We start from the raw sequence: 10,947 nt of genomic DNA on the forward strand, positions 1-10,947 counted from the left end.
GCTTCAACGTCACTAAAAGCCTCCTCCAACACCTGATGTGGCTTCTCCTCCCGCTCCTGTTGTGGGTTTGCCTCACCGAGCGCCGCCTCTCGCTCCTGCTGTAGGTCGGCCTGGTGGGCATCCTCCTTCCGCTCCTGCTGTGGTTCCTCCTCCAGAACCACACAGACAGCTGCCACCTCCCGCTCCTGTTGTGGTTCCTCCTCCAGAACCTCACAGACAGCTGCCACCTCCCGCTCCTGTTGTGGTTCCTCCTCCAGAACCTCACAGATCACCGCCGCCTCCTGCTGCGGTTCCTCCTCCCTCGTGGAGGCCTCAAACTCAACGACGGCCCCCTCCTCCCGCGAGTTCGACTCTCTCATGGAGGCGTAGACCTCACCGACCTTCTCCTGCTGCAGATCGGCCTGTGGTGGTGGTGATTGTGGGGGTTGCTGCGGCTGCTGTGTTGGTGGTTGTGGTTGTGAGGGTTGCTGCGGCTGCTGTGTTGGTGGTTGTGGTGGTGTGTTCCTCTTTGAGGACGCTCGAGAGGAACGTTTATGCTCAGCTGCACGAAACACTGCCAGCTTAGCATCACAAACAGCTAGCTCAGTGTCAATATCGAGCTGCTCCAACTTCCTCTTCAGCTGTAGTTGCCGCTCCTCCAAGGCTTGCCTTCTCAGCACCCTTGCTTCGTCCTCCTGAGCATGCTTCTTCTTTAAAGCTGCTGCACAGATCACAAGTACTGCCCTTTCAGCCTCTGTCTGAATTATCATTTTGGATATGGTGCTGGACCTAGCACCATTACCACTGGAGCGTTTACAGTCAGTAGGAGTAACGTCCTGCACAACAACATGACCATTTTCAAATACATTACCTTCATTATCATTACATTTTTCAAGTGCATTATGTGAAACCCACCTGTTTGCATTAAACATATAATCATAATTACAACGCATTTTTCCTTTAAACAAAGCTTCATTTTTTCCCTTTTGTGTCTCAAAATCGCTAATCACACTAGCAGGTTTACTAGCGGCTTGCACACAAGTCCCTGCAGTCTCTTCCGGAGGCACGCTCACGTCTCCCATAACGAAACGACAAGTCGGTCAGTCCGTAAAGAACAACAGTCAATGCAAAACGAAAAGTAACATGTCAATACCTCAAAATCCAATGTGCTAAGAGATAATCCACAGGTGAGATGCTAAGAGCATTAACACTGTAGCCACCCCCTATGGATGTATGCAGACAGACGGATGCAGACGTCCTCCTCCGTAGCCAAGAGGCCGAGCACCAAGCAGCTACCCCGGCCTGTCCGCGGCAGCTCACGTGGCCCTCCTCCGGTTCGGTTGACTGACGCAGCACCCGCAACGCCAGCCGAGATCCTGGAAGCTACCCCGGCCTGTCCGAGCAGCTGTCCCGGTCCTCCTCCGGTTGCCTGACGTAGCATTCAAGCTAATCCAAATAGCGTTAGCAGCGCTGCCGAGATCCAGGCAGCCACCCGGCCTATCCACGGCAGCTGTCCTCCCGTGTACAACGCTACCAACGTGTCCACGGAACAAGTAACAAAGTCCGGTTGTGAACTTGGCACGGTTTTTACTAATGTTGAGGCAGGCTCACAGCCCTATACTGTAAGCCACCGAGGTGCTTGAATTACCGGGTTGAGTTGTGGCTGACTCGCTAGCTGTGCTGATGTTAATATATACGATAACATTGCACTGAGTGCTGTATAAGAACGACGAAGAAGGCTTGTCCTTGATGTTCGGAACCCATCCATTTATTCCATTTCACCGATATGAATACAGCAAAGTTCTTTTCTACAGAAAGCAAATGTAGCACAAACATTACCGGCACGAGAGCACGCAGTGCGGTAAAAACCGTTCGCCCTTCCGGGTTCAAACACCTAACGACACCCAGTGGAAAGAGCATTAAATAGCTTACCTGAGCCCAGGTAGTCGTCACAGCGACGCCCCCTGGACACATACAATATTACACTCAAATAATCATACAAGAAACAAACCATGACCCATTTGGCGCCTACACAGGGGGCTGTGTTTTTATAATTAGTGTGTTAGATTAATTGTTCCGACTGCACATTATGATGCTCTGTGATGCTACATACTGTATCTTGCTGTATACAAAATATAAACATTGTTCACACTGTAGAAATCATAGAATCAAGCACTTTTGTCCAGAAAATCTGGTATTATATGGAATATTGAAAAAGAACAGCCAATAACTGTGTATTTTCTATGAAAATACATGTTCCTTACATAAACTAGACCCTGCATGTCTCTGCTTCCACAGCATAGCTTAGTATCAAATAGTGGTCCAGAGTTCTAAACGTATGCTTTAAGTTGTAGTTTTAAACACTGATCAGAACACCTTTTTTTAAAACACACATTTGCAGTATTCTGAATAGGTTCTGCCATGGAACACCAAAACGGAATACCTTTCTGATCAAATACATGCAGCTGTCGTTTGTAGGATGTCATGCAGGTGTGTCCATCATGCCTTTTCCAATCCCACCTGAAGCCATTTGGCACCCTCTTCACGTATGCGTTACCCTATAGTAAATATACCATAAAGAGCTGACATGTTAATATTTACTTCAATAGAGACAGTCTGCATGTTTGGGAACGCCCATACAGGCTCTAGGAACGCCCACAATAGACGCTGGGTTAGCTGGTTCAGCCTTGCTGGGGGCGTGGTCAGGGTGGGGTAAATTCCCCCGTTCTATCCATTCAGCAAAGTTATAATTTAGCTGATAGCCCAGCCCAGGCAGACACGATCGGGGATTTAACCACCGAAGTAAACGCACATCTGAGCAGACGTCTTGTGTTCTGCTCTAGAACCCCCAAACATGTAGTTTAGAGCCACAGCACCGTCTTTTGGTGAGTCAGCCCATGAGATATATTGGCGGTTTTACCCCACTCGCGCACCAGCCGTTTAACATTTTGTGGGCGTTCCCAGACATGCGGACTGTCTCTATAGAGGGTATGCATGTGATGTCACAGAGGCAGAAGTCACTGTGGGGTCACGCCCACTGAGTCACAGCAAGACTGAGCTTGAATGCAGTAATCAGCCTAGATAACTGACACCTGCTGCTCAGGGAGGAACTTGACACTCATTTTGACACTAATGCCTACCCCACACTACAGGATAATTTGCAAGATTATGGCCAAGATTGCCCCCTCCCGATTTTCTCGGGGGTGCTCCCGATTTGATGCGCGTCGGGCAGATAATCTTCCCAAATGATCCTGTAGTGTGTGGGGTTCAAAGATTCACAATCGGGAAGACTGCCTCTTCCCGATTGTGAATCGGGCATATCTAACATGTTAGATATTTACAACCCGACAGGCGATTGCATCTTGAGCAGAGAGCCAGTAGTAGCTGCGTTTCCATTAGTTTTTCGCAAAATAATCTGGTCCGCGTTCGCCCGCAGCCCCGCACAGAAACAAAGAACGAGGAAATTGTCATCGAGGTGAAATACCCGTGCGTCTTTGAACGGGACGGAAAACTAATGCTATACTGCAAAGCATGTAGCCTACAACAAGCGCTTAGGTCTCATGCTTCCCGCATCGGCGAGTGTCCGCACGGAAAAGTGAGTCAAATCAGCAGACGCGCCCCTCCACACAAGGCACCTGTGCAGACGGTTTTCGCCTGGCCGTGCACAGTAGGCCCACACCCCGAATGGACGCGGCTGTCCGCGCAAATATTAGTTAAACAAATCCTTTCAGTGCAAATGCATTATAAAAACAAAAAATAAGATTTGTTTAGAAAACGAAATGACACAAATGTATTATTATTATTATCATTATTACTACTACTACACCCGGTGCGCACACTGAATAGGCATTTTAAAAGTTAACGTCGAGCCCTGCTTCCAAGGTGAATCTTCGGCATAATCTTCTAGTGTGTGGGGTTGCGTTTGAACAGACGCGATTGTGTGTGTGTCCCAAGATTGAAATGTTAAAAAATTGGCTCTCTCTGTCCTGTAGTGTGTGGGCTCTCAATATTTTTATAATCTTCAAGGATTTGAAAATCCTGTAGTGTGGGGTAGGCATAATTCCCCATGGAACACCTCGTGCTGAGTAACATGCATTGAGTCATTGATTAATTGCTTGATAGTTTAGAAAAAGTCCCCTTCCCCTTTGCTCTTTTCTGCAAAACAATGGTTTCTTGGAAGATTTGAGCTTCTATAATTTGTAACATAGTGGTAGAAAATGGAAAATACTTACATCCCACATCTCCATTTCATGCACAAGGTTGAATTTGCTGTGTTCTCTAATGGTGCAGGGGGTGCAGAGTACAGCCTGATTGTCACAATCACCACATTTCCAGATTTCTTCCTTTAAAGCACACTGACATATGTGGCAGCATGGACTTAGGGGTGGGCAGAGGGACTCCACAGCTGGCACATGCAGACTGGGCCGGATTTCAATCCATGCCTGCAGATAGGGATGCAAATTGTGATCAATTCTCGTAATCGATGATTAATCGATGAATCATTAGATTGAAAAAAAAAAAACGCTTTTGACATGCTAAATAGAAAATACAAAATGCAGGGTTTTACACCTGTCTTTAGGCCGACCCAAAAAGTCGATCAACCAACTAAACTTCATTGATGCTGGTGCTGCTCGATCGCCGCCTGGACATCCTCCTATCTCCTCCATAGAGCTGGTAGGAGACTGGAGGATGTTGTGCCTCCTTACCGACTTCATGGTTCTCCCCTGGTCCACCACACAGCTTCTCCATTTGACATAAATTTTTTTCTTTACTTTAACCATCTTTCTGCAAGAAATAACATGAGAAATATAAAATATTGTGTTAGAGAGAGCAAGTGAGAGAACTTGTGTGAATGAGGAAGAAAAAGTAAGAATTTTGCATATTTTGATATGTAGTCACTTAAATGCTCAATTTTTGGATAACATTTTTACTAGTTTGCATCCCTGAAGCTTGTTCTTAATATAGGAAGACAGAAATCAAGGTTCTTGGCTCCACTAGAAGAAAGCCCGAAGAGATGTTCAAGATGTGGTTACAAAGGCAAAAATATGTAACAATTTATGGTGAAGCCAGTTATCTTAGTTTCCTCACATTTGCCACTTACCTAAGAACATTATTGGTACTGCTTTACTGACAAAGAGGATACCTCATTTCTTTGTGATAGTGTAAGAAGAGTTCAAAGGGTGCAAACTAAGGCAGCAAGAATGTTATTGTATGACACTAAAGCTAATGGAAGACATTTTGAAATCACAATCCATTCATGGCATTCCCTTTTAAGCACATGCACTGTGGAACGTTTGGTGACGTCACAATAAAGTATCCCCCTTTTTGCTGGGGACTGCCTGGAAGGCCCTCAAGGACCCCTGGCATCTCTGGAGTCCACTTTGAGAACGCTGTGATCTGTAATCGACTGGTTTTCCTGTCCCCTGCCTTGGAGGCGTAATTATGGATTGCACCGCGGTTTTAGGCAGACCACGCCCTGTGCCCGCCTATGCAGCAGTCAAGCGTCAGGATTGGCCAGGAGCGAGCCTTTGTTCCCCTGCTTTTGACAGATCAAATCTCCCACACCAGACACTCCATGTAATATAGCAATCGGAAACCTAAATGAACATAAGTGGTAGTTATCGCCCTAAAGGGGGCATACATATATATATAAATATTTATACCATGGTCTGGGTGAATACTCAATTCTGATTGGCTGCAGGGTGTCCATTATTATCTGATAATGTGCACCTAGTAAAGTCAGTACCACTCACTCCCAATATACCACAGTTAGAGCCGGCACTGTATCCCTCTGCCTCTGAGAAAACAAATGGTAGCCTTAAGGCCTAAACATGGTCATCCGTCCGCCTCGAATTGGAGCCGTCTCGCCGCCTGGCGGCGCCAGCTAGCCCTACATGCTCGGACGCCACTATGCCCTCCCTCCTTCCACCCTCCCTCCTCCTGTGGAAGCTCCGTGTGAAAATGGCGGAGATTGTCTGCCAGGCAGTCTGAATGAAATTGAATGTAACGTTCCCAATTCTATGTATTAAATTCTAAAAAACGACCCTCAACATTTGGGAAGGCTAAGCCACACAACTAGTTCGTTATAATCTAACGTCATGCTTTGAAAGGCGACTTTACGACGATGAGCCAAGGCAACGACCAGTCACAACTCTCGTCAGCGCTGAGTCACATTCGCCCCCTCCCCGTAGGACGGGGCTCCACCCGCCGTCATACGGGGAGGGCGGGGCGAGGCTCTGACGGACGACCATGTTTAGGCCGTTAGCCTAACAAGGGTAGTGAGCCCCTCTAGAGTGCTCGCCCCCCCCCCGACTCGCTATAAAACACAGAGACAACATCTACGTCACATCTCTAAGCCCGTGTGCCACTCCCACTTATTTCAGTGTCTGCCCCTGGGACTTTGATTATGAGATCACTGATGACGACATCATCACCAGCGGGGACTGATGACATCATCACCAGTGACATCACTGACATAATCACCAGCGGGACAGACAGAAACACCAAACAGACAGAGCCGGCTCCCTTTTATTATGTCCATTATATATCTATTTTTTACATGCATTCACCAGGGATCCTAACTGCATCCTAATGTATGTAGGAGTAGTTATTTTACATTATGTTACCTATGGATGGAATTATAGTGAGAACCCCGTGATCTGTAATTGATTGGTTTTCCTGTCCCCTGCCTTGAAGCTATTTCAGAAGCCTTTTAAAGCTAGGTTTTGGCTCTTTCAATTAACACACATGACATTAGCTTACCTTTAAAAAGCTAAGACGTGTATTAATGTTAACGCATGTGTGTGAGTGTGACAGCACCAAGCAACACTGAAAACAACATTAGCTTTGCTTCTAAAAGCTAAGCAAGCCTGTCATCCCTGGTCATCCCTTTACTAGCGCTAGCATGAGCTAACCACAGCAGAAGGTAAATAAACCGGAGTTGATCATCTAACATAACATTAGCGTTAGTTTCTAAAAGTGACGGTAGCCTGTTGATGGAAGCAGAAGGTTAGCCTGGCTAGCAGAAGCTAGGTAAACACACTCGCCTGGAGTTTAATGTGACATTAGCTTGTTCTTCTAGGATTAGCATGCTAGTAAAAACCACTCACCTTGAGTTTGCTAAGCTGACGGGCAGCTAGCGACCACAAAGCTGTTTTATACGCCAGTGCAATGCATTGAATGGGAAAATGAATCCAACCCGCATAACCTGCGCTTTGCGCATGCGTAGTAGTGTCTGCAGAGGTGTGCGGTGTGCTTAGTAGAACCGCGCATGCGTAGTAGTGTCTGCAGGGGTGGGCGTGGTGCTCGAGAGAACAGCCAATGGCGAGTCTGAACCATTCCATGGGCTTTTCACAGTAACCTCGGCAACCCGGCTAAACTGGGCTGTAGAGATTGTACAACTCCTCTCCATTCGATGGGGGCATTTGAATGCAATTCCTTTCCATTCAATGAGGTGATTCATAGTAGATCGGGTGTCTTCTTCTATTGTTTTATGGCGCTTGGCAAACAGCTTTTTGTGCATTACTGCCACCTACTGGTCCGTCTATTGCCAAAGGGAAGTTTCTTCTTCTTCTGACAGCTTTCCGGCAGACTAGATGCCTTACGGCACAAATGTATGTCACAAGTTGAAAAATTATATTAAATCATATTATATTATAGAACACATAAAATAATAATAAGATAGATAGATAGATAGATAGATAGATAGATAGATAGATAGATAGATACATACATACATACATATACATACTGTTGGAGCCAAATTCTACTTTTGTCTGTTTGTGATCTGACTGTGTGTGTGTACATGCAATCCTGACATTGGACACTGGGTGGAGCATGGTATGGGAGAGAAAAGTGCATATAGGGATGCTCCCAGGTGAGGGGAATCAGGTGCTGATTGGGAAAGCACACAGTTTTCGACCGTGCTGCAGTGTTTGGTGCTGCTCCATGCCTTTCACTATTACCGTGTTTGTTCATTTTCTCCGTGTTATCAGTATTATGTGAAGTCATGAGTTTGGTTACTGGGCATCATAGCGTGACTGTTGCTGTTGGACTATGCTGTACATATGGTGAGCAATGACAAACATGCATTGCCAAATAAATGGAGGGTCGGTGAGACATCCAATTATAACAGTGAATGGACATTGATTTCTTGGACTTGAACACGCGTCTGAAACTACTCCCAATTCGCCCCTCAGTGGCTTTATTATTTTGGTTTAATTTAGCCTCTACATTAGTCGAAAACTGGCTTTATTTTTGACTCGTATTGGACCGTTGTTCGGGATCAACCAGCCATATACAGCACTGGAGTGTGTTTGGCTGGAGCTGCAGGTGCATAGTGGCAGAGTGCGCCTGCTGTCATAAGCTGCGGAGACCAGGTGACGGGAGACTACAGCCATCGGCCCGGGACAATCTACTCAGCGTGTCGTGCACGAAGAGGGATCCACATTTCATCACAGCCAGCTAAGCGGTACCGATCTGTGCGAGGCCACAGGCAGCTCATCGCAGAGGGCCACGGGTTCAGCGGGATCCACATCACAGCCTATTCCTCGCCGGTTCTTGCCGGTGTGGAAAAAACAACCTGTGAATCACACTCACACGCTCATTGCCGATCAGGAACGGCAACTCACCAGCGCTGACGTCACAGCCGCTCTTTCCACTGGGACGGGACACAATCTGCTCTGCCAACGCAATGAAGAGGTATGTGTAGCGCGCTACCAACATGACATGGCCATTAGATGGTGTGCACACATTAGCCTATAAATCCAATGCATTGGTTCCATTGTCACAATCACCACATTTCCAGATTTCTTCCTTTAAAGCACACTGACATATGTGGCAGCATGGACTTAGGGGTGGGCAGAGGGACTCCACAGCTGGCACATGCAGACTGGGCCGGATTTCAATCCATGCCTGCAGATAGGGATGCAAATTGTGATCAATTCTCGTAATCGATTAAATGGTCATGTTAACAATTGATTAATCGATGAATCATTAGATTGAAAAAAAACAAACGCTTTTGACATGCTAAATAGAAACTACAAAATGCAGGGTTTTACAACTGTCTTTAGGCCGACCCAAAAAGTCGATCAACCAACTAAACTTCCTGCGTTAGCTGTCATTGTGCTTGTGGACGTGACATATTTCAACATTGTATTACAATGATTACTGTTGTCTTTTGCGGGGTAATTCTCCCACACTGGACTTTCTGTCTGCTAGCTTGGCTTTCTTCTTCCTCTGTATGAGCAGTGAAAGTTAAATTTCACCCTCGTGGTGTTAAAGGATGGGTTTTCCGTGGGGAATATGAATATATATTAAATCTCACGCCCCTAAGGTTTTCGAATCCGTTGAAATTTTTGAAATTGGATATTCACTGCCAGAGATATCAAGCATCTCTCACATATTTTTTGGGCCAGCCGACGCGTTTCGCGTCATCTGGCCTAAGTCCGCCTTGCGGAAGTCGTGCACCTATGAACTACAACTGTTGTTGGCCATGGTCCCGCCTCTAGAGGTCCTCCACGCCCCTTCAGAGGCCTTGACCAAAACAAAAACGCAGCCATCTTGTCAACCGCCTAGCCTGCTGTAGCTAATATTAGCTTCCCATAGTTCCTTGCAAAGAGACCATTATCTCGGGAACGGAAGCACTAATCGACACGGGACTGGCGGCATTGGAAAGCTCGTCAAATTTTACATCTAGTAGTAGGTGGGTTGAAGTAACGAAATCAACGCTGAGCAATGTACCCGTTTTTACACATTTTTACAGAAAATAGTTACAACATCAGATGCGCGTAACTCCTACGAAAATGCCTTAAAATGCATGAAAATTTTTTTATGAAGACATCTCCCGACATATATACTACCGTTTACATTTGGTGCAATTTGGAGGCAATTGATTTTCGATTTATTTTCGATTTATTTCTTCTTCTCTCCATGTCTTCTCTCCATGTCTTCTTCTTCTTTGAGTTTTATGGCGGTTGGCAAACATATATGTGCATTACCGCCACCTACTGGAGTTTGATATCAGCCAAACGCCTGAGGGGTGGGCATGGAAACGAAGGCCACGCGAGCCCAGTGCATTGTGGGAAATGTAGTATTTCGAGTCCCCGCACCCCCCCCCCCACCACCCCCCCCCCCCCCACACACACAGAGTGGATTTCTGGTGATATCTCAGGCTGTAAACAACCAATTTCAAAAATTTCAACGGATTCTAAAACCTTAGGGGCGTGAGATTTAATATATATTCATATTCCCCACGGAAAACCCGGCCTTTAAATCATTTCAGCAAAGAAAATAAAAATTAGAAATTAGCACATAGCCTACATTGTAGATTAATCTGTTAACATAATATTTGAATGATCTAATTATGTACGATCGATTAATCAATTGTCGATAAACCATTAACATCCCTACCTGCACATCCTCGAGCTTACGAAGTTTGGAAGGTGGTGGAAGAGCACCGCCCTCAGGTTCTAGAGGGGCTTCAGCCATTGATGCTGGTGCTGCTCGATCGCCGCCTGGACATCCTCCTATCTCCTCCATAGAGCTGGTAGGAGACTGGAGGATGTTGTGCCTCCTTACCGACTTCATGGTTCTCCCCTGGTCCACCACACAGCTTCTCCATTTGACATAAAAAATTTTCTTTACTTTAACCATCTTTCTGCAAGAAATAACATGAGAAATATAAAATATTGTGTTAGAGAGAGCAAGTGAGAGAACTTGTGTGAATGAGGAAGAAAAAGTAAGAATTTTGCATATTTTGATATGTAGTCACTTAAATGCTCAATTTTTGGATAAAATTTTTACTAGTTTGCATCCCTGAAGCTTGTTCTTAATATAGGAAGACAGAAATCAAGGTTCTTGGCTCCACTAGAAGAAAGCCCGAAGAGATGTTCAAGATGTGGTTACAAAGGCAAAAATATGTAACAATTTATGGTGAAGCCAGTTATCTTAGTTTCCTCACATTTGCCA

The sequence above is a fragment of the Poromitra crassiceps genome (assembly GCF_964638095.1).
Source record: "Poromitra crassiceps genome assembly, contig: HAP1_SCAFFOLD_297, whole genome shotgun sequence".
Lineage (NCBI taxonomy): Eukaryota > Metazoa > Chordata > Actinopteri > Beryciformes > Melamphaidae > Poromitra > Poromitra crassiceps.